We start from the raw sequence: 20,623 nt of genomic DNA, 5'->3' as shown, positions 1-20,623 counted from the left end.
TCAGGCCTCATGCTGGAGAGGACACTCCAGCTTTGACCTCTTCCCAGAGCATGATACCATAGTCTTTGGAGACTGAAGGATGCCAATGCAATGGCCTTTTGCAGCCCTCTGCCAGCGAAAATGGAGCCCCCTTGTACCTGAGAGACCTCCTCCTGCCAATTACCTCCCATAGACCGATTAGATCTCACAGGTTAGGTCTCCTCCGGATTCCATCTGCCAGCCAATGTCGGCTGGCGACTCCCCGGGGGAGAGCCTTCTCTGTTGCAGCTCCAGCCCTCTGGAATGACCTCCCCGTGGAGATCCGGACCCTTACTACCCTCCCGGCCTTCCGCAAAGCCACCAAGTCCTGGCTGCTCCAGCAGGCCGGGGGGCTTGTGAAACATCCAGCCCCACGGTAACTGTGGATGTTGCGTATTTTAAGGTGTTGTCTTGTTTATTTATCCCCTTCCCTTGTTTATTGTAAGCCGCCCGGAGTCCTTCGGGAGTGGGCAGCATACAAGATCAATAAACTCAAACTCAACTCAAACCCCTGAGTTCCGTTTTCACTGGCGGAGGCACCGTGGAGCCAGGCCTTCACTTTTGTTGGCAGAGCACTGAGGCTCTGAGTTTCTGTCTCCCTTAAAAAAATGTTTTTATTTCTCTCTTGGAGGAAATATATTACCCTGCCTTTTTATAAGTATTCCTCAAAATACTTCATTCTTCCAGGAGACGGGGTGGGTGGTAACTTTCAATAGTCCTGTCTGCAACTCTTTAAAATAGCTGCGACGTTTTGTGTGGCTTCCCTCTGTACCTGCAATGGAAATCCTGAGGGGGAAAAAATCAGTTCCCCCTGAAGTGCTCAGGGAGCGCTAAATTTGCGTTTTTGCAGCTTCGGTTCAGATTTAAAACACAAGACAGTCTTATTCATTATAATAAACTATTCAGTTTTTTTTTAAAAAAAGAAAATGTACTTCTGCCCTGGGTCTTTCTATAATAAATGAAATATCTCTATTCATTGTAATAAAAACAAGAATCAAAGGAGAGATAAAACACAGTCTAGCAACTAAAAGGGAAACTATGTCATTTAGAAGCACTCTGAAATTACTATAATCAACTTTGCACACTCAAAGATAGATAGATAGATAGATAGATAGATAGATAGATAGATAGATAGATAGATGATAGATAGATAGATGATAGATAGATATAGATGAAAGATAGATAGATAGATAGATGATAGATAGATAGATGATAGATAGATATAGATGAAAGATAGATAGATAGATGATAGATAGATAGATAGATAGATAGATAGATAGATAGATAGATATAGATGAAAGATAGATAGATAGATAGATAGATAGATAGATAGATAGATAGATAGATAGATAGATAGATAGATAGATAGATAGATAGATAGGTGATAGGTGATAGGTGATAGGTGATAGGTGATAGATAGGTGATAGGTGATAGATAGGTGATAGGTGATAGATAGATAGAGAGAGAGAGAGAGAGAGAAAGAGAGAGAGAGAGATGATAGATGATAGATGATATATGATAGATAGATAGAGAGATAGATAGATAGAGAGATAGATAGAGAGATAGATAGACAATAGACGATACACGATAGATGATAGACAATAGAAGATAGATAGATAGATAGATAGATAGATAGATAGATAGATAGATAGATAGATAGATAGATAGATAGATAGATAGATAGATAGATAGATAGATGACAGAGATAGATAGATAGATAGATAGATAGATAGATAGATAGATAGATAGATAGATAGATAGATAGATAGATAGATAGATAGATAGATAGATAGATAGATAGATAGATAGATAGATAGATAGATAGATATTAAGGAAACAAACACAGCCATCCCCAGAATCAAACAAGATTTCTTAGAATAACAGAATTGGAAAGGACCTTGTAGGTCATCTAGTCTAACATCCTGCTCAAGCAGGAGGCCTTATATAATTTCAGACAGGTGAGTGGTTGGTATCTACTGGTTCAGACTGGTTCAGAAGAATCGGTAGTGGTTTGGCTGCCTGGGTCAGGGCCTGCCATGCCCCCTAACCTGTTCTCTGAATGGTGCCATACGTACCGCCATCTTGTTTTTTGCTTCTGCGCATGCGCAGAACAATTTTTATTGCACTGGGCATGTGTGGGAAGCATGCATCAAGTGCATGCGTGCAGTGTGCCCGCGAGCAAACCGGCAGTAGTACCTGCTGGAACCCACCCCTGAGACAAATGGAAGTCCAGTCTCTTCTTGAAAGCCTCCAGTGATGAAGCGCCAACAACTTCTGAAGGCAACTTCTGTTCCATGGGTTGATTGTTCTCTCAGTGTCAGAAAATTTCTTCTTAGTTCCAAGTTAAATCTCTCCTTGATCAGTTTCCATCCATTTTTTCTTGTCTGCCCTTCAGGTGCTTTGGAAAATAGGGTGTTCCCCTCTTCTCTGTTGCAGCCCCTCAAATATTGGAAGACTGCTATCATATCTTCCCTAGTCCTTCTCTTCACTAGACTAGCCATGCCCAGTCCCTGCACCCATTCATTGTATGTTTTAGCCTTCAGTCCCCTAATCATCTTAGTTGCTTTTCTCTGCATTCTTTGTAGAATCTCAACATCTTTTTATAGTGTGGTGACCAAAACTAGATGCAACATTCTTGGGGTGGCTTTACTAAGGGTTTCGGGAGACCACCCCTAGAATACTGCATCCAGCTTTGGTCACCACACTATAAAAAAGATGTTGAGACTCTAGAAAGATGATTTTAACAAGGATCGCAGCCAGAAACATGCTGCTTATGTGCTTCAAGGTCTTCTGTAAGACAGTCTCCACTGGTTGCAAGAGTCCTCAAAGAAGGTGAGACTATGTTGCCTCCTCCTTATCTAAAAAGATTTTTTAATCTACATGGAGTCCATATTGAGACATAGCAGGAAGGAAGATCTCATGTGCCAAGAACCTACAGAGTCTGGCACTGAATCTCCTTTCAAAAGCACCCATCTTGGAGGACATCCAACCATGTTGAACATTAATGGTGATAGATTCTTAAATAGTGTTTAGATACATAATTGAGCGATACATAGAAATATGCATGATAGACCCTGGTTCACCTCCCAGTCCAGCACGTTATTTCCCATAGTGGTTAGTCAGATGTCTCTGGTGTCATCTCAATCAGAAGATGTTCGTTTTTCTTGCCATAAATATGCATACATCTGGACTAGACTGTGTTGTTTCTCTGTGTCATATACTGTATTTTTCGGAATATAAGAAGCACCAGAGTATAAGACCCACCAAGGTGTTGAAGAGGCAAAAAAAAGTTTTTGCACTCTGCAAACCTCCCAAAAATGGCTCGTAGAGCTATTTGTAGAGTGCTCAGGGGGGGGGGGGGATGAGCAAAAACAGCTTGTTTTTCATGAAAACGGATCTGTTTTTCATAAAAAAGGGCATAGATAGCCTTTAGGAAACTTATAGAGTGATCCTGGGGACTGGGAGGGGTCATTTCTGCCCTCCCCAGCCCCCAGGAGCTCTCTAAAAGCTTCTTAGAGGCCATGCACAGCCATTTTGGTGAAGGGGTGGAGTTTCGGGAGGCAAAAAATGCTGTATTCAGTGTATAAGATGCACCCAGATTTTCAGCCTCTTTTTTGAGGGAAAGGGGTGCGTCTTATACTGTGAAAAATACGGTAATATATGCGGGCATATGTATACTTTTGTATTCAGTTATCCTGTTATTTTTATGTTTTTTTTTAAATTGGAAGTGGTGATCCTTTAAGAGTTTTATGCAGTGAAGTTTCATTTTTGATGTATGCCAATTTGTATACATTCAAAGTGACAATAAAGTTTTCTATTCTATTCTATTCTATTCTATTCTATTCCATTCTATTCTATTCTTTTTCCTGTTCCTGTTCCTGTTCCTGTTCCTGTTCCTGTTCCTGTTCCTATTCTGTTCTGTTCTGTTCTGTCCTATTCCTATTCCCATTCCCATTCCATTCCATTCCATTCCATTCCATTCCTATTCCTATTCCTATTCCTATTCCTATTCCTATTCCTATTCCTATTCATTATTATTCCATTCCATTCCATTCCATTCCATTCCTATTCCTATTCCTATTCCTACTCCTACTCCTACTCCTACTCCTACTCCTACTCCTACTCCTATTCCCATTCCATTCTGTTCCGTTCCGTTCCATTCTATTTTATTCCATTCCATTCTATTCCTTTTCCTACTCCTACTCCTACTCCTGTCCTGTCCTGTCTTATCCTATCCTATCTTATCCTATCCTATCCTATCCTATCCTATCCTATCCTATCCTATCCTATCCTATTCTTTTTCTACAACTGATATTTTTAAAGACCTGTTGGAGAATGATTTATTTATTTATAAAATGTATTGGTCGCCCATCTTACCATAGGGTAACTCTGGGTAGCTTACAGTTACATAATCAGTTAAAACATAAAAAGTTAAAATCAGACATTAAAACTAAGGACACATGGGGAGGGCGGGGGCAGAGTGTGGGAGAGAGATGCCATCTTATAATTCAATCAACCACCTCCGTCGTGCTGTTGCCCCACTAGGACCCCAAGCCCATTGGTAGAACCACGCCATGAAAAGATAGGAAGGTTGGGGCCAACCTCTCTTCAGGAGGCAAGATGTTCTAGAAGGCAGGAGCCACAACAGAGAAGCCCCCCCCCCCTCCAAAAGAGGAACCCATGACTCTGGGACCCTGCAACCATCATAAATATGAACCAGTTGCCAAGCATCTGAATTTTGATCATGTGACCACGGGGATGCTGCAAAGGTTGTAACTGTGCTGTTGTAACTTGTTGTCAAGGATTACCATATTTTTCGGAATATAAGATGCACCTTTTTCCCTCAAAAAAGAGGGTGAAAATCTGGGTGTGTCTTATACACTGAATACAGCATTTTTTGGCCTCCCCAAACCCCGCCCCCTTCACCAAAATGGCTGTGCATAGCCTTTAGGAGGCTTTCAGAGTGCTCCTGGGGGCTAGGGAGGGCAAAAATGAGTGAAAAACGGGCCATTGTTTGCTCAATTGTGCCCCCCCAGCCCCCAGGAGCACTCTATAAGCCTCCTAAAGACTATGCATGCTCCTTTTTGTCAAAAAACAGGGGCATTTTTGTGAAATTTCTGCTCATTTTTGGACCCCCCCCCAACCCTCCAGGAGCACTCTACAAGCCTCCTAAAGGCTATGCATGGCCTTTGGGGGGGGGGGAATGGGCCATTTTTGGTAGGCCTGCAGAGTGCAAAAACCTTTTTTTAAATTTGCCTCTTCAAGATCTTGGTGCATCTTATACTCCGGTGCGTCTTATACTCCGAAAAATATGGTAGCTGTATTCCAACATCCAATTTCTTTATTGACAGATATCACAAAACTTTTGTTTGGAGATGGGCAGTTTTAAATGAGCAATTTTAAGATTTGATCAATACCACTTGGATAAAACACTTATCAAGAGCAAATAACCAAAGGGGATTGATGCTAATATTCTGGGAACATCAGGAATCATTTGCAGATCATATCCAGGACTATCTCTTCACAGTTGCAATCGAGCCAAACTTTTCTATATTCCTGGAGATTTCATTTGAGGGAGCTAAAGTCAAAACAGATAACTCTAGTTTCAGACTCCCAGAGTAATATAATTTCTGAGTGTCGGGTGCAAGAAAGGGAACAAGAAAATAAAGTTACTGACTGAATTGGAGCATCTGAGCAGATATAATGATGCTTCATTTAAAGATGTTCTTATATCTTCCTCCATCAGCTTCAAAAGTAAGAAATTAAATCACATGAGTGGGAACATTCCTCTACAGGCAGCAAAAATATGGAAAATGCCTGCTCAAATACCAGCATGGGAAAAAGTACAAAAGTATACCATTGACATTTCTTTTTTTCATATTATTTCTATATCATTTCTTTTTCATTTTTAGTAGCTGATAACCTGGTGTAGCCCGGGTATGTATTTATCCCAATCCTGTACAGTACTGCGAAGCTGTTACCATGGCAACTCCACTGTGCTGTACAGTAGAAACCATTTTAAGGCACAACAGGCTGTATTTTAACAGAAGTTGAATCCAAAATGTACACTATCACTGTCAAAAGTATTGTGACTTGACACTGTAGATATAATTCAGTCCTTTTCATTTCAGCAGCCCAGGTATTCCAGAGTTATGCTGGAACACACACACACCTATATATACCCCCAAGGAGTGTTAGGGGGTGTATTATCCCCCAATATTTGTTTCCAGAGAGTAAGTCATCTGTGTACCAAGTTTTGTTGAAATTGCTTGAGGCATTCCAGAGTTATGCTGGAACACACACACACACACACACACACACACACACACAGACACACACACTAACTACACAAATCAAATGTGTAAATTATCATATTGTCCATAATGAACATATAATTACACGTTCATAGAAATTAGGGTTTGTAGGGAGAAAGGCAGGTGGACTTGGAAGGCAGAGTTAAGCATGCCATGAGCTTAGAATCACTACGGTGCCACAAGTGGTTCAACTCCAACTCCTCTTGAATTCTGTTGACCCTTATCTGCTTTAATTTTAAAAGACACTAGAAGCTTAGAAATCCATCTCTTCTTTTTCACAGAGACTAGCATAGGAAAACAGTGTAAAAAAAAAGGACTGGACAGGTTTAAATTCTGGACTACAATTTGCAATTGCTCAAAAATTGTCAACTGCCTTTTACAGTTACTATTTGCAAGTGCACAAGATACATTTTCTAGCTGTTTTTTTTTTCTTGTCTCACAGTCTGACACAGATAACTATTTTGTAGTTGCAATTCTTTTATCCATAAATCTTCTTCTACTGACCTTAAAAAATGTTATGAATTTTCATTACAAAGAACATTTTATTTCTTCGTAGCACAAGATACCAGCATGATGTTTTTATGATGGGGGGTTTCAGAAAACTATACGGAGCAATTCCATTTTTTTTTTAATTTAAAGGAAACATAAGGTAAAAGGCAAAGGTTCCCCTTGCACATATGTACTAGTCATTCCCGACTCTAGGGGGCAGAGCTCATCTCCATTACAAAGCCAAAGAGCCAGCGCTGTCCGAAGACGTCTCCGTGGTCATGTGGCCGGCATGACTCGATGCCAAAGGTGCACGGAATGCTGTTCCCTTCCCACCAAAGGTGGTTCCTATTTTTCTACTTGCATTTTTACTTGCTTTCGAACTGCTAGGTTTGCAGCAGCTGGGATAAGTAACGGGAGCTCACTCTGTTACGTGGTAGTAGGGATTTGAACCACTAAACTGCTGGCCTTTCTGATTGACAAGCTCAGAGTCTTAGCCACTGAGGCACCGTGTCCCTCTAAAGGAAACACACAGGTCCTTTAATAAAATATACACACTTATTATTTGTACTTCAATCAATGAAAGAATCAGGAGAAAGGGAAAATATGTGCCACTATTTTAGTAGCTATTCTTTTCAGCTGCAATACCATAAAGCATAAAAACAATGCTGACAAAAAGCAGAAAAATGCATTTTGATAGATTACAAAAGAAGGCATTAGTTTGATTACAGAATTTCTTAAGCTACTGTGTTCTTAACTTTAAAAAAAAAGGTAAATTAGTAGGAGGTATACAAAGAGCCATGGTGGTGCAGGAGTTAGAGCTGAGGTGGCGCAGTGGTTAAATGCAGCACTGCAGGCTACTTCAGTTGACTGTAGTTCTGCAGTTCGGCTGTTCAAATCTCACCGGCTCAGGGTTGACTCAGCCTTCCATCCTTCCGAGGTGGGTAAAATAAGGACCCGGATTGTTGTTGGGGGCAATATGCTGACTCTGTAAACCGCTTAGAGAGGGCTGAAAGCCCTATGAAGCGGTATATAAGTCTAACTGCTATTGCTATTGCTATAGAATGCAGCACTGCAGGATACTTCTGCTGACTGCCTGCAGTTTGAATCTCATCAGCTCAAGGTTGACTCAGCCTTCCATCCAACCAATGTGGGTAAAATGAGGACCCAGATTGTTGGGGGCAAGTGGCTGACTTTGTAAACTGCTTAGAGAGGGCTGTAAAAGCACCATGAAGCAGCATAAAAGTGCTATTACTATTGTTACACATAAGGGGTAACTATTTTGGGCATATACTTGACCTACAGATTTAGACTAAATCTATACTATTTTGATATAATAAAAGGGATGCGGTGGCTCAGTGGTTAAGATGCTGAGCTGTCAGTCAGAAAGGTCAGCAGTTCAAATCCCTAGTGCCGCATAACGGAGTGAGTTCCCCTTACTTGTCCCAGCTTATACCCACCTAGCAGTTTGAAAGCATGTGAAAAATGCAAATAGAAAAATAGGGACCACCTTTGGTGGGAAGGTAACAGCGTTCCATGTGTCTTTGGCATTGAGTCATGCTGGCCACATGACCACGGAGACGTCTTCAGACAGCGCTGGCTCTTCGGCTTAGAAACAGAGATGAGCACTGCCCCCTAGATTTGGGAACAACTAGCACATATGTGTGTATCACCTTTAAAGTGATATTAGCCCCAAAACCTTACTGGCTCATTCCCAGCATTACATCATCATAGCAGCTGGTCAGCTCTTAAATAATTATCCCGACAGAAAATCCATGTGTGCCGCTGACATTTAAATGCGAATATCTTAAGGCTGATGAAAGCTGAGCATAAGAACTGCTGATAACATGTCCGATCCAGTTTATATGGTGATTATTGTCAATAACAAATATTATGAAGAATATTGCAAATCTGTGCAGACGGCATATACCGTAAGTTTGTTACGCTCTATGAAGGGTGATAATATATTACAGTAGAACAGCTACCCGGAAGTAAATACTTCTAGATTCAACAGGATGAATTCTTGGCTGCATATGTTATCAATATATAGTGTTAATTATCTACTATTTATAAGCCTGAAACTATTGTGGCCCACCAGCAGCCAGCAGAACTGGCAGCAGATACGAACAGTGAGGAGGTTGTGGAGGAACATGGGCCAGTCCTGGAGTCTGGGGAAGGCTCTGATAAGGGCTCTGTGTCGGATGCAGAGAGGGGGCCAGAGCCATATGCCAGTTATCAGCTGCCTTCAGAGTCAGACATCAAAAGCCGAGGTGGCACAGTGGTTAGGGTGCAGTACTGCAGACCACTTCAGCTGACTGCTAACTGCAGTTCAGCGGTTCTAATCTCACCGGCTCAGGGTTGACTCAGCCTTCCATCCTTCCGAGGTGGGTGAAATGAGGACCCAGACTGTGGGGGCGATATGCTGACTCTGTAAACCGCTTAGAGAGGGCTGAAAGCCCTATGAAGCAGTATATGTCTAACTGCTATTGCTATCAGTGAGGCAGATGAACAGCTGGAGCCTGTTCCCAGTGTGTGCATGTGCAGAGTTGCCAGATGAAGGGAACAGCTAAAGAACAGGGGTTGCCTTGGGAGAAAGGGCACAGGTGGACGATGAATGCCCCCTCCCAGAGGAAATAAAAAAGGATCGAAAGGGGAGTGGAGTTTGCAAGAGATCATTAGTTCACTTAATTGGTTCATGACTCTCTGAGACTCCTTGCCAAGTTCTGCATATATCAGCCTGGCAGCTCTCCAAGCCAGATGAGGTCTGTGACTGTAAATCCTCCCTTGAAAGACTGGATGTGAATGAGCAGAATTCACCGTCAATTAATAAAAGGGTTTTTTTTGTTGGGACAAAGAGTTTGCTTCATGCTCTTGGGAAGCTTCGGTCAGAACAGAAACAAATGACAATGCAATGGTCTCTTTTCTTAAATAAATGCTACCCCATACCTATTTTGCCATTTATTTCTCTTTCGTTTCTAAGTATTGGGTGTTATTTTTTGCTTAATAGCATATCAACAGTGGTGTTCCTGTAAAAGGTTTATTATTGAGCTGCAATGAGTGAGACAAAGTTTAATTGCCAGCAGAATGTTCACCATTAAAAAATATGGTATTTCAAATGTCAAGCCAATTTTAAAAGGAATAGGTTGTGGAAAATATAGATCCAACATTTCAAACCATCCTAGTAAAAACAGTTGGATGCTAGTGACTGCAAAAATGCTCAAACTACACAATGATAAGTCCCTCATCAAATTTGGAACAGATAAAACTATCTTGCTATCTTGACACACAGAGGTCTTTAACACAACAGGATCCCAATTTAATTTATAACCACAACAGTTGATGTACAGAACAAAAATTTACACGAGATGGCTTGAAAATGGTGATAGGACAAATCCTCATGGATCCCATTTGGTTATCAGATTAAAAACTGACTGATTTGTGAGCCGATTAAAATATATGAGAAGCTTCAGAGACTGCAAATCTGACTGTGGTTCTATATATATATATATATATATATATATATATATATATATATATATATATATATATATATATATATATATATATATATATATATATATATATATATATATATATATATATATACACTCCCTTCTTTGGTTCATTGGAACCTTTAGAAATGAAGCATTTGCATACTTCTTAACTGAACTTAATTGAATAAGGGATGTGGTGGCTCAGTGGCTAAGATGCTGAGCTTGTTGATCAGAAAGGTCAGCAGTTCGAATCCCTAGTGCTGCATAACAAAGTGGGCGCCCATTACTTGTCCCAGCTTCTGCCAACCTAGCATTTCGAAAGCATGTGAAAACACAAGTCCAAAAATAGGAATCACAACAATGATGTAATGGAATATTGGTATATATATGAATCGAATATCTAGAACATTTTGTTTAAAATGAAGGAATAACAATTATAGTTGAATATACGATGTACAACGATAACAATATCCCTATGTATACTCGATGGACAATCTGTGATTCTACATACAACTGAAAGTAGTGATGCATGAATATAAAATGTAGGAGAATTCTTTCATATTGCAAAAATAATGTAATGAGATAGGTGGTTCTGTAAAGACATGTTATTATTAAATAGACAAATAAGGATAAAATGGAATATTGTTATATATGTGAATCTAGTTTCTAGAATATTTGTTTAAAACGAAAGAATATCAATTATAGCTGAACAATGTGATGATCTACAAGAAAACGGTTCCACCACAAAACCGCATTCGACTAAACCGCGCTCGGCGAAATCGCGTAGCTGACGTCATCAACAGCGCGACAACAGTGCGGAGACAGAAGCACGCTGTAAACGCTAAACCTAAAATTAACCCCTAAACCTAAACCTAACCCCCCTAAACCTAATCTTAAACCTAACCCTAAACCTAACCCTTAACCTAACCCTAAACCTAATCCTAACCCTTAACCTAACCCTAACCCTAACCCTAACCCTAAAGCTAACCCTAAAGCTAACCCTAACCCTAACCCTTACCTTAAGTTGAATCGGCTTGCTTTCAAAGCACTATTTAAAGCGCCCTTCTTTCTCCGCGCTCGCTGTTGTCGCCCTGTTGATGACGTCAGTGACGCGGTGTAATTGGGCGCGGCTTAGTCGAGCGTGGTTTTGTCGTGCCACACAAGAAAACAACCAAGCTCAGAAAACACCAAGGACCTCTCATTTCAACCCTGATCTACCAATATTTTCCTCTAGCGGTAAAATTACATTTCTTCGTAATCTGCAGAGGACTCGAGTCTAAAAAATTCCGAACCTGCGATATTTCTCCATCTCTATCCATTAATTTCTCAGAAAAGCTCATCTTAGCCCTGTGTCACTCAGCTGATTTATCAATTTGTTGTTTTACTCATTATTGTTTAACCTCCGCCTCAAATATCCTTTTCATTTGCACAGTCTTGTCTGACAGCTATTTTAATTAAGACGTGTTTTGTAACTATTATCGTCATTTTGCAGCTATTAAATCTGTTCCAGCGATGGCGGTTGGAAACAAAAGCCTGGATGATATGATACATTTCGCATCTAGTTTTAGAGGTCAGTAGGCAGAACTCTGCGCTGTTTGAAGTATACCTGGGGGTCAGGTGTTTCCGCCCGCACCAACTGCACGGATGATGGAAGGACCAAATTTTAGAATTGAGCCTGAGATGATAGAATTAGCAGAAGTGGCCAAATCGACAGGTTTCACAAGGGATAATAATCACATTATGAGCGACTGGAAACCCCTCATGGACTTTTTGCTGAACAGAAAATAAAAATAAATGAACTTGTGATTTATGGGTTTGATAATTAGAAAGGACAGAGTGTGGAAAGAAGGAAATTATGGGCTAACCTTGGAGAGAGAGAAGGTAAAACGTAAATGGGTTAAGAAAATTGCAAAACTTTTCTCCGCTGTTTCTCTCTTTGCATCTTTTTTCACTGACAGGTACTCCTCGACGTACGACCAAATTTCTGTTGCTAAGTGAGAGAGGTGTTAAGTGAGGTTTTTCCCTGTTTTACAATTGCTACTGTGCAGTGGTGGGTTCCGGATCCTGTTCCAAACGGTACTCGTGCCCTTGTGACCTCTAGGCTGGAGTACTGCAATGTGCTCTACATGGGGCTGCCCTTGAGGAGTATTCGGCGACTTCAGCTAGTCCAGAATGCAGCCGCACGAGCGATTGTGGGTGCACCTCGCTTCACCCACATAACACCTATCCTCCGCGAGCTGCACTGGCTACCTGTCGATCTCCGGATACGCTTCAAGGTGCTACTTGTCACCCATAAAGCCCTCCATGGTAGTGGATCTGGGTACTTGAGAGACCGCCTACTGCCAATTACCTCCACACGACCTATTAGATCTCATCGATTAGGCCTCCTCCGAGTTCCATCTGCTGGTCAATGCCGACTGGCCACCACATGGAGGAGAGCCTTCTCGGTGGTAGCTCCGACCCTATGGAACGATCTCCCCGTGGAGATTCGTACCCTCACCACCCTCCAGACCTTCCGCACAGCCCTCAGAATCTGGCTATCCCGTCAGGCCTGGGGCTAAGATTGTAACCCGCCCGAATGGTATGAATGTTGTGTTTTAATTATGTATTGTCTTACATGTAAAAAGTCTGTTTTCCCCCTTTTCCTTTTTGGATTGTGAGCCGCCCTGAGTCCCCCCAGGGAAAAGGGCGGCATATAAATAAACCTTCTAAATCTAAATCTAAATCTAAAATCTACACTGTGCGCATGCGTGGAAGCACCAAAGACTTTAAGACCGGTAAGGAGCACAGGTGGGTGGGTGCTCCAGGCAGGGTCTGGTACGCCTGTACCAGGGCATACTGCCTGCATCCCACCACTGCTACTGTGATTAAGCGACTCACCGAAGCTGTTAGGTTAGTGACAGGATTGGAAGTGAATCTGGCTTCCCACATTGACTTGACTAGCCCGGCGGTCGCAAAAGGGGATCACATGACTTTGGGAAACTGCAACCGTCCTAAATATGTGGCAGTTGCCCTGCTTCCAAATTTTGATCACATGACCATGGGGATGCTGGCAATGGTTATAAGTGTGAAGGACATAAGTCACTTTTTTCAGTTTCATTTCTTAGGCTTTCTAAAACAGGAGTTTCGGCTATGAAACTCTGATGCAGCATTGTTCACATAATAACTTTACCTATTCCCAATAAAACGGGCTTATAAAGATCATTGATTATATAATAGGAGGAGTAAAATGAGAGAATTAAGGAAGCCCCAAGTGTTGTGGCCCACCAGTGGCCAGCAGAGTTGGCAGAAGATTCGGACAGTGAGGAGGTTGGGGAGGAACATGGGCCAATCCTGGAGTCTGGGAAAGGCTCTGAGGAGGGCTCTGTGTCAGAGGCAAAGAGGGGGCCAGAGCTGTATGCCAGTTATCAGCTGCCTTCAGAGGTAGACTTCAGTGAGGCAGAAGAACAGTTGGAGCCTGTTCCCAGTGTGCGCATGTGCAGAGTTGCCAGGAGACAGCAACAGGTTAGAAACAAGGGTTGACTTAGGAGTAAAGCCACAGGTGGACAGTGAATGGCTCCTCCCATAGGGAATAAATGGCAGCAAAGGGGGAGTGGAGTTTGCAGGAGACAATTAGTTCCGTTCATTAGGGTGAAGATCTGTTCTTGACTTCTTGACAACTAATTGCTGCTACAGCGTGGCATTTGGAAGATATCGGCATGGCAGGAATCCAAGCCTGATGAAGGTCTGTAGTTGTGAAATCTCATGAAAGACTGTTGGCCGGGACTTCGTTGCAGACTAATTCACTTTAAACTAAATAAAAGAAGTTTTATTGGGACGAGGAGTCAGCTTCATGCTTTTGGGAAGCCGAGGTCAGAACACCAGGTAAGATTATAATGAAGGCTACCTATCTGATAGGTAGAGAGTTGTAAGCAAACAATCAGCCACTAGAGGATGCTAAAAAGATGGAGTTTTCTATAGCCCTATTTCCATTTTTTTACACAGACTAAGTCTGACAGCACTAATTAACATATGTTATGACCGTTTGGTCTCTCTCAATAAGCATGTCGTACTAATGGATGCTATCAAATTATGTTGATCGTGACAAAGGATGTGATCTCTGAATATGGGGGCATTTAACTATGTAACATCTGACAGACAAGCCAAATGAAAAGTTACAGATTGAGATGCCATCTTTCCAATTAGCGAAATTAATGGACACTTAGCTGCCTTCAATGGAGTCACCATCAGAGTCCTAGCAGACACAACGGAATCTCCAGCAGGCTCTCTCGAGCTTTGTCATCAGTCAAAGACTTCATTTGTGATTTGGTTCCTAATTTGATAGGTAGAACGGGCATAACTTATTACACTTGATGCCTTTTAGTTACATGATATGGAATCAATCAGCAGTAGCGTCTGGTGGACTTCGTGAACTCCCGCCTGTTATTAATGATTGAGTCTATGAGTTCACACGGTTGTCTAGATAAAAGGTAAAGGTTCCCCTCACACATATGTGCTAGTCATTCCCGACTCTAGGGGGCGGTGCTCATCTCTGTTTCAAAGCCAGAAAGCCAGCACTGTCCGGAGATGTCTCCATGGTCATGTGGCTGGCATGATTAAACGCCAAAGGTGCATGGAACGCTGTTACCTTCCCACCAAAAGTGGTTCCTATTTTCTACTTGCATTTTTACATGTTTTCGAACTGCTAGGTTGGCAGAAGCTGGGACAAGTAATGGGAGCTCACTTCGTTATGCAGTGCTAGGGATTCGAACTGCCGAACTGCCAATCTTTCTGATTGACAAGCTCAGCGTCTTAGCCACGGAACCCACTTGTTGAATGTTGCTTGTATGATTATTGCCTATCATAGAATAATTACCCCCACTGCTTCAAGCAAACTTATAAAAAAAAACCTAAAAATAAGCCATCTATCAGATTCTGGGACACCTTTCCTTCCTGTGTCCACAAATGTGGATGTAATTCATCCACAAATTTGTCATGGAAGTCTAGGAGCCACATTTTCTCAATCCCCGTTTCAACCTTCTAGAACAGTGTTTCTCAACCTTGGCAACTTGAAGATGTCCGGACTTCAACTCCCAGAATTCCCCAGCCAGCGAATTCCCCAACCAGCATTCGCTGGCTGGGGAATTCTGGGAGTTGAAGTCCGGACATCTTCAAGTTGCCAAGGTTGAGAAACACTGTTCTAGAATAATTTTGTGATGGAACTAAGAGTGACTCATCCCTTTACAGGTCCATGCCTTAAATTAGTTTGCAGAAGAGTTGAATTAATTGTGGCCTCGTTAATGAAACAGCTGGATCAAAATAATCTCTTACATTTTGTTGCGGTTCCCACCGTATTGATTTTTTTTAAATTTTTAATGGTGTTTTAATTGATTGTAGATTTTATTACATTGGAGTCTTTTGATTAAACGGAATAAAATAAACAAATTCAGAAGGAGTTTGTTGATAAATAAATTACGGATACTGGGCTTTTTTTTAAGTTCATTATGAACTTGATAGCATGGCCTTATTGTGTAAAAAAAAAAAACTGTTGACTCTATCGATAACTGGAAAAAAAAGAAAACTCCAACATTTGCGTGATGCCCTAAACCCATTCTCCATTTATCATTCTGTCTTTTAGCTCTAGCAAATATGACATTTGCACTACCAAGATAAAAGGCAACATTTTGTCATCCAAGCAGGATGCTTTTTTTTTTCCTGGACTTATTAAATTATAAATAGAACATGGAACACTTTTTTTTCCCATCAATGTGCGAATTGCAACAGAAACACTGCACAGTTTTGTACCTCCTGTGATTAAAGGGGGTAAAAATCAATATTTATTGGTTTATTATTTTAAAAAACTTGGGTATATGAAAAATGCATCTCATCCTATATATCAGAATGTTGAATAATAGCATGGACCTGTTCTGCCTTAAAATAACCAGGCTAGGAAAAATATTTGATGCTTTTAAACATCATGATCTTAAAATCTAGCATAACAATATGCAGCAGAACAGAAGAGAAAGAATTGGAGAAGGTAACAGAATACAAAGACTTGCAAATAGAATAGAATAGCAATAGCAATAGCAATAGCAATAGCAGTTAGACTTATATACCACTTCATAGGGCTTTCAGCCCTCTCTAAGCAGTTTACAGAGTCAGCATATTGCCCCCAACAACAATCCGGGTCCTCATTTTACCCACCTCGGAAGGATGGAAGGCTGAGTCAACCCTGAGCCGGTGAGATTTGAACAGCCGAACTGCAGAACTGCAGTCAGCTGAAATAGCCTGCAGTGCTGCATTTAACCACTGTGCCACCTCGGCTCTATAAGAATAGAATAGAATAGAATAGAATAGAATAGAATAGAATAGAATAGAATAGAATAGAATAGAATAGAATAGAATAGAATAGAATAGAATAGAATAGAATAGAATAGAATAGAATTCTTTATTGGCCATGTGTGATTGGACACACAAGAAATTTGTCTCTGGTGCATATGCTCTCAGTGTACATAAAAAAAACCAAGATACATTTGTCAAAAATCATAAAGTACAACACTTAATGAGAGTCATAGGGTACAAATAAGCTATCAGGAAACAATAAACATCAATATAAATTGTAAGGATACAAGCAACAAAGTTACAATCCTGCAGTCATAAGTGGGAGGAGATGGGTGATAGGAATGATGAGAAGACTAATAGTAATAGCAATGCAGCCTTAGTGAATAGTTTGACAGTGGTGAGGGAATTATTTTTGTTAGCAGAGTGATGGCGTTCAGGAAAAAAACTGTCCTTGTGTCTATTTGTTTTGGGGGGGTCTCCAGAATGCAAAACCTTTTTTTTTTTTAATTTGCCTCTTCAAAATCTTGGTGCGTCTTATACTCTGAAAAATACGGTACTTACTTTATAGCACTATTGCTATAAATACTATTAAAAAATCCAGATAAAGCCCAATAATCTTTATCTCGATTTTTGCAGGCTAGGCCTGGTAGCTGTAATGTAATTGAGCTTCTACATTTATTCCATGTAGTATCTCTTCTGATATTCAAATCAATGTTTCTAAAGTTGCAATCTACAAAACTGAAGAACCATCAACACGCTTGGCGGTCTCTGCTATTGATGTTAAAGAGACATTTCTAGGAAAATATATATATATATATATATTTCGGGGCTGGTTTCAGGCAGGACAGATGAGAAATTTAACTGATCAGAATTTCAATTCTATCTTCCAAGACTCCCCCTCTAGGTTTGGGTTTCTGTCTTTCTGAGGCTCTGAAGAAGCCACAAATGAGTTTTCAAGAGCCTCGTTCATTGCAAGGAGCATTTGTTAAAACTCAGCATGTGCCTTCTTCCCAAGAAATGAGTAGGCTGCAGTTTTGAAGATCCAATGATTAATTTCATTTCAGCACAAGGAGAAGCACGTTTGCATTCTCTTTTTCTGGAAGGCAGCCAAGGCAGGAATTCATGCAGTAGAAAAGTCAGGATGACAGCTTGGACAGGAAGTTGATGCTGGGCTTCCACCGAGTTAGGGGGACAGCATGGCATGAAAAGGTCAGCGAGACAAGCATCAAACTCCACTGAAAGAAGCATGGCTTTGGGGGGGAAAAAACTAGGATTCTAAAGGAGCGGTGCAACTGTCTGGCCATTAGCTTCGTTCACAATCGCCATCCGTAAGAATATTGCTCAACAATGGTGTGATACAACGGAGCAATCAAGGGAACAATTGCGGTGATGCTTCAACCAACATGTTACTTTACTTTCTGATGGAAGATCAGAGTGCAAAGAAGATAAAATAGCTTCCTTCTCCCTGCTGAAGATAAGCAGGCCCGTTTCTGGGAAACAGACTGGAAGAGTTTTACACTGTATTCTTCCGGAGTGTTTTGTTTTGATGTTCTGTTTCGCTTTTACAGCATCCCAGACAAGTCTTCAGCTCTAATACATCTGATAGGTCCCCTTGGCACTAATCAAATCCAACCTTGCTTACTATTGTGGGAAGTTAGCACCCACCCCTCTCCTAGAAAAATGAAATATTTTAGGAAATATTAAAAGGGCAGAATATTTCCCCTAAAAGGGAGGCAGAAACTCAGCCCACTCCACTGTGTCAATGGACCATTAAGGCCAGTGTATTCTACATAACAAAGATCTACTTCCTTCGGGCAGAGCCATAGTAGGAATCCCAAAGCCCTTTCATTACATTATCACCCTGCAAGAGTCAATCAAGCCTAGGACTCCAAAGACAACCTACAAAGTTAACCCTGCATGGTCCCATGGGAGTCTGACAACCAATCAGAATACAAGCTCAAATATAAAAGCCCAGAGAGGGCATAAAACCCTCTCAGCATCTCTTCTCTTTTTTCTTTGCCCAAGATCTCCAAGGCATGTGATCCTGTCCACCATTAAAACCATCTTTCCAAGCAGCCTCCATGTTTCCAAGTGTCTTTTTCCCCACTTGGAACTGAACCCAGATGGACATTTCTTCCAATACTAGTTTTAAGTGTAACAAAAGCTGACCTTCAAAGCTAGACTTAACGTCAAAAGTCAAAAACAATAAACCCATAATGCTGCCCTAACAGCGCTCTTCCAATTGGCGCATTAAAAATTAAGCACATTATAAGCAATTTTAATAAGGGAACACATGAAAACTGGTATATATAGGCAGCGATGCTTTGTTGAAAAATGAAGGAATAAGATCTCTGTTTGAAGGTATGAAATGCAAGGACAACAATGAATATAAGTATACTTTCTGGGGAAAAATAATGCTAATGTTAACTAAATATATATTGTAGAATGAAAATAAGGCCTTTAGTTATATTAGATGAAATATCTGAGAAGGTAAATAATACTTGAAGATGCAGAGGTTAAAACAACTGTAACCAAACGACATGCTGCATGTGATGATGGGGGTTTTTTTGTTTTGTTCTTTTGTCTTTTTTGTCTTTTTTGGCTTCCCCCTCCTCCCCCCCCTTTTTTTAAACCCTAGTTTATTGTGGTGTTTATTAAATATACAATAGAGAGATATGGGATGTATAAACTTAGTAGGGATGCACCTGTGATCAAATGACATATTGTATGTGATGATGGGGTTCCCCCCCTTTTTTTTCTTCTTCTCCTTTTCCCATTGTTTTTTTTTCTATTGTCATGTGATGTTGTCTATGTAATAAAAAATAAAATTATAAAAAAAATAAAAAAAAATTAAGCACATTAGTTCTCTCAGATGAAACTTCCAATTTTAGAATATTAAACCTTCTTATGAATGTGAAAGTGCTTCTTTGGAGACTTGGAATGAAAGGAATGTGTAAATATAAATTAAAAAATGTAAAAAATTAAAAAAAAGATATACAAAAGATCTTGAAACTCCAGAAGCAGTACAGATATCATGTCCCAGCATATAACTTTTATATACTGTTGTTGCTCTCTAGCCCATCTAGTGGCGGGAGGGACAAATATACCCCAACATATTATCTTTATATACTGTTGTTGCTCTCTAGTCCCATCTAGTGGCTGGAGAGACAAATGTCAAGTATATTGTTTGAAGCTGATTCATCCCTTTACCCATCAGCACACACTCTCAAACCAAATGCATGCTGGGAAGCCAGTCTCCATTTCTTTTAGCATTTGGAGAAGGCAAAAGCACAAAGAAGAATCCATCTTAATCTGTGTCACATGGTCATCCAAGGACAAGCCCACATCCCACACACACAGCACCGCTGATAAGATTTAAATTCCTTGTATTTATTAATTGTTATGTTCAGCAGGAACTCAATACTGTCTTGCATTTGGTTCTCATTGTATGTATCCCTATTTTCCCCAGTTTCACCATATCCTGTCCTTTCAATAAAGCATTCAGATCTGCGTACACGGTTTGACTTATTGGAGGATAGGTGGGTTTAGCTCCATGTCGAGCTGCACACTGACTAGCATGTAGTGGGACAGAACAGTAGAGAAGAGCAACAAAGATGATTAGTGGCCTGGAACCTAACCTATAAAGAAAGATTTCGGGAATTGGGTATGTCAAGTTTAATGAAAAGAAGGACTAGAGGTCACATGACAGCAATATTCCAATAATTGAGGGGCTGCCGCAAAGAAGAGGGGATCACTCTATTCTCCAAAGCACGTAAGGTAAGAAGCAATGGATGGAAAGTAATCAAAAAGAGAAGCAACCTAGAACTAAGGGGAAATTTCTTGAAAATTGGAACAATTAACCTGTGGAACAACTTGCCTCCAGAAGTTGTGGTCCTCCAACACTGGAGGTTTTTAGGAAGAGATATAGGTAAGTGTTGTGACTCAGCAGAAGTTTGCTGTGAGTTGAGTCAGGATGCAGGAATATTGCTC

The sequence above is a fragment of the Thamnophis elegans genome, chromosome 9 (assembly GCF_009769535.1).
Source record: "Thamnophis elegans isolate rThaEle1 chromosome 9, rThaEle1.pri, whole genome shotgun sequence".
In the NCBI taxonomy this organism is placed as follows: domain Eukaryota; kingdom Metazoa; phylum Chordata; class Lepidosauria; order Squamata; family Colubridae; genus Thamnophis; species Thamnophis elegans.
This window is presented reverse-complemented; position numbering follows the sequence as displayed.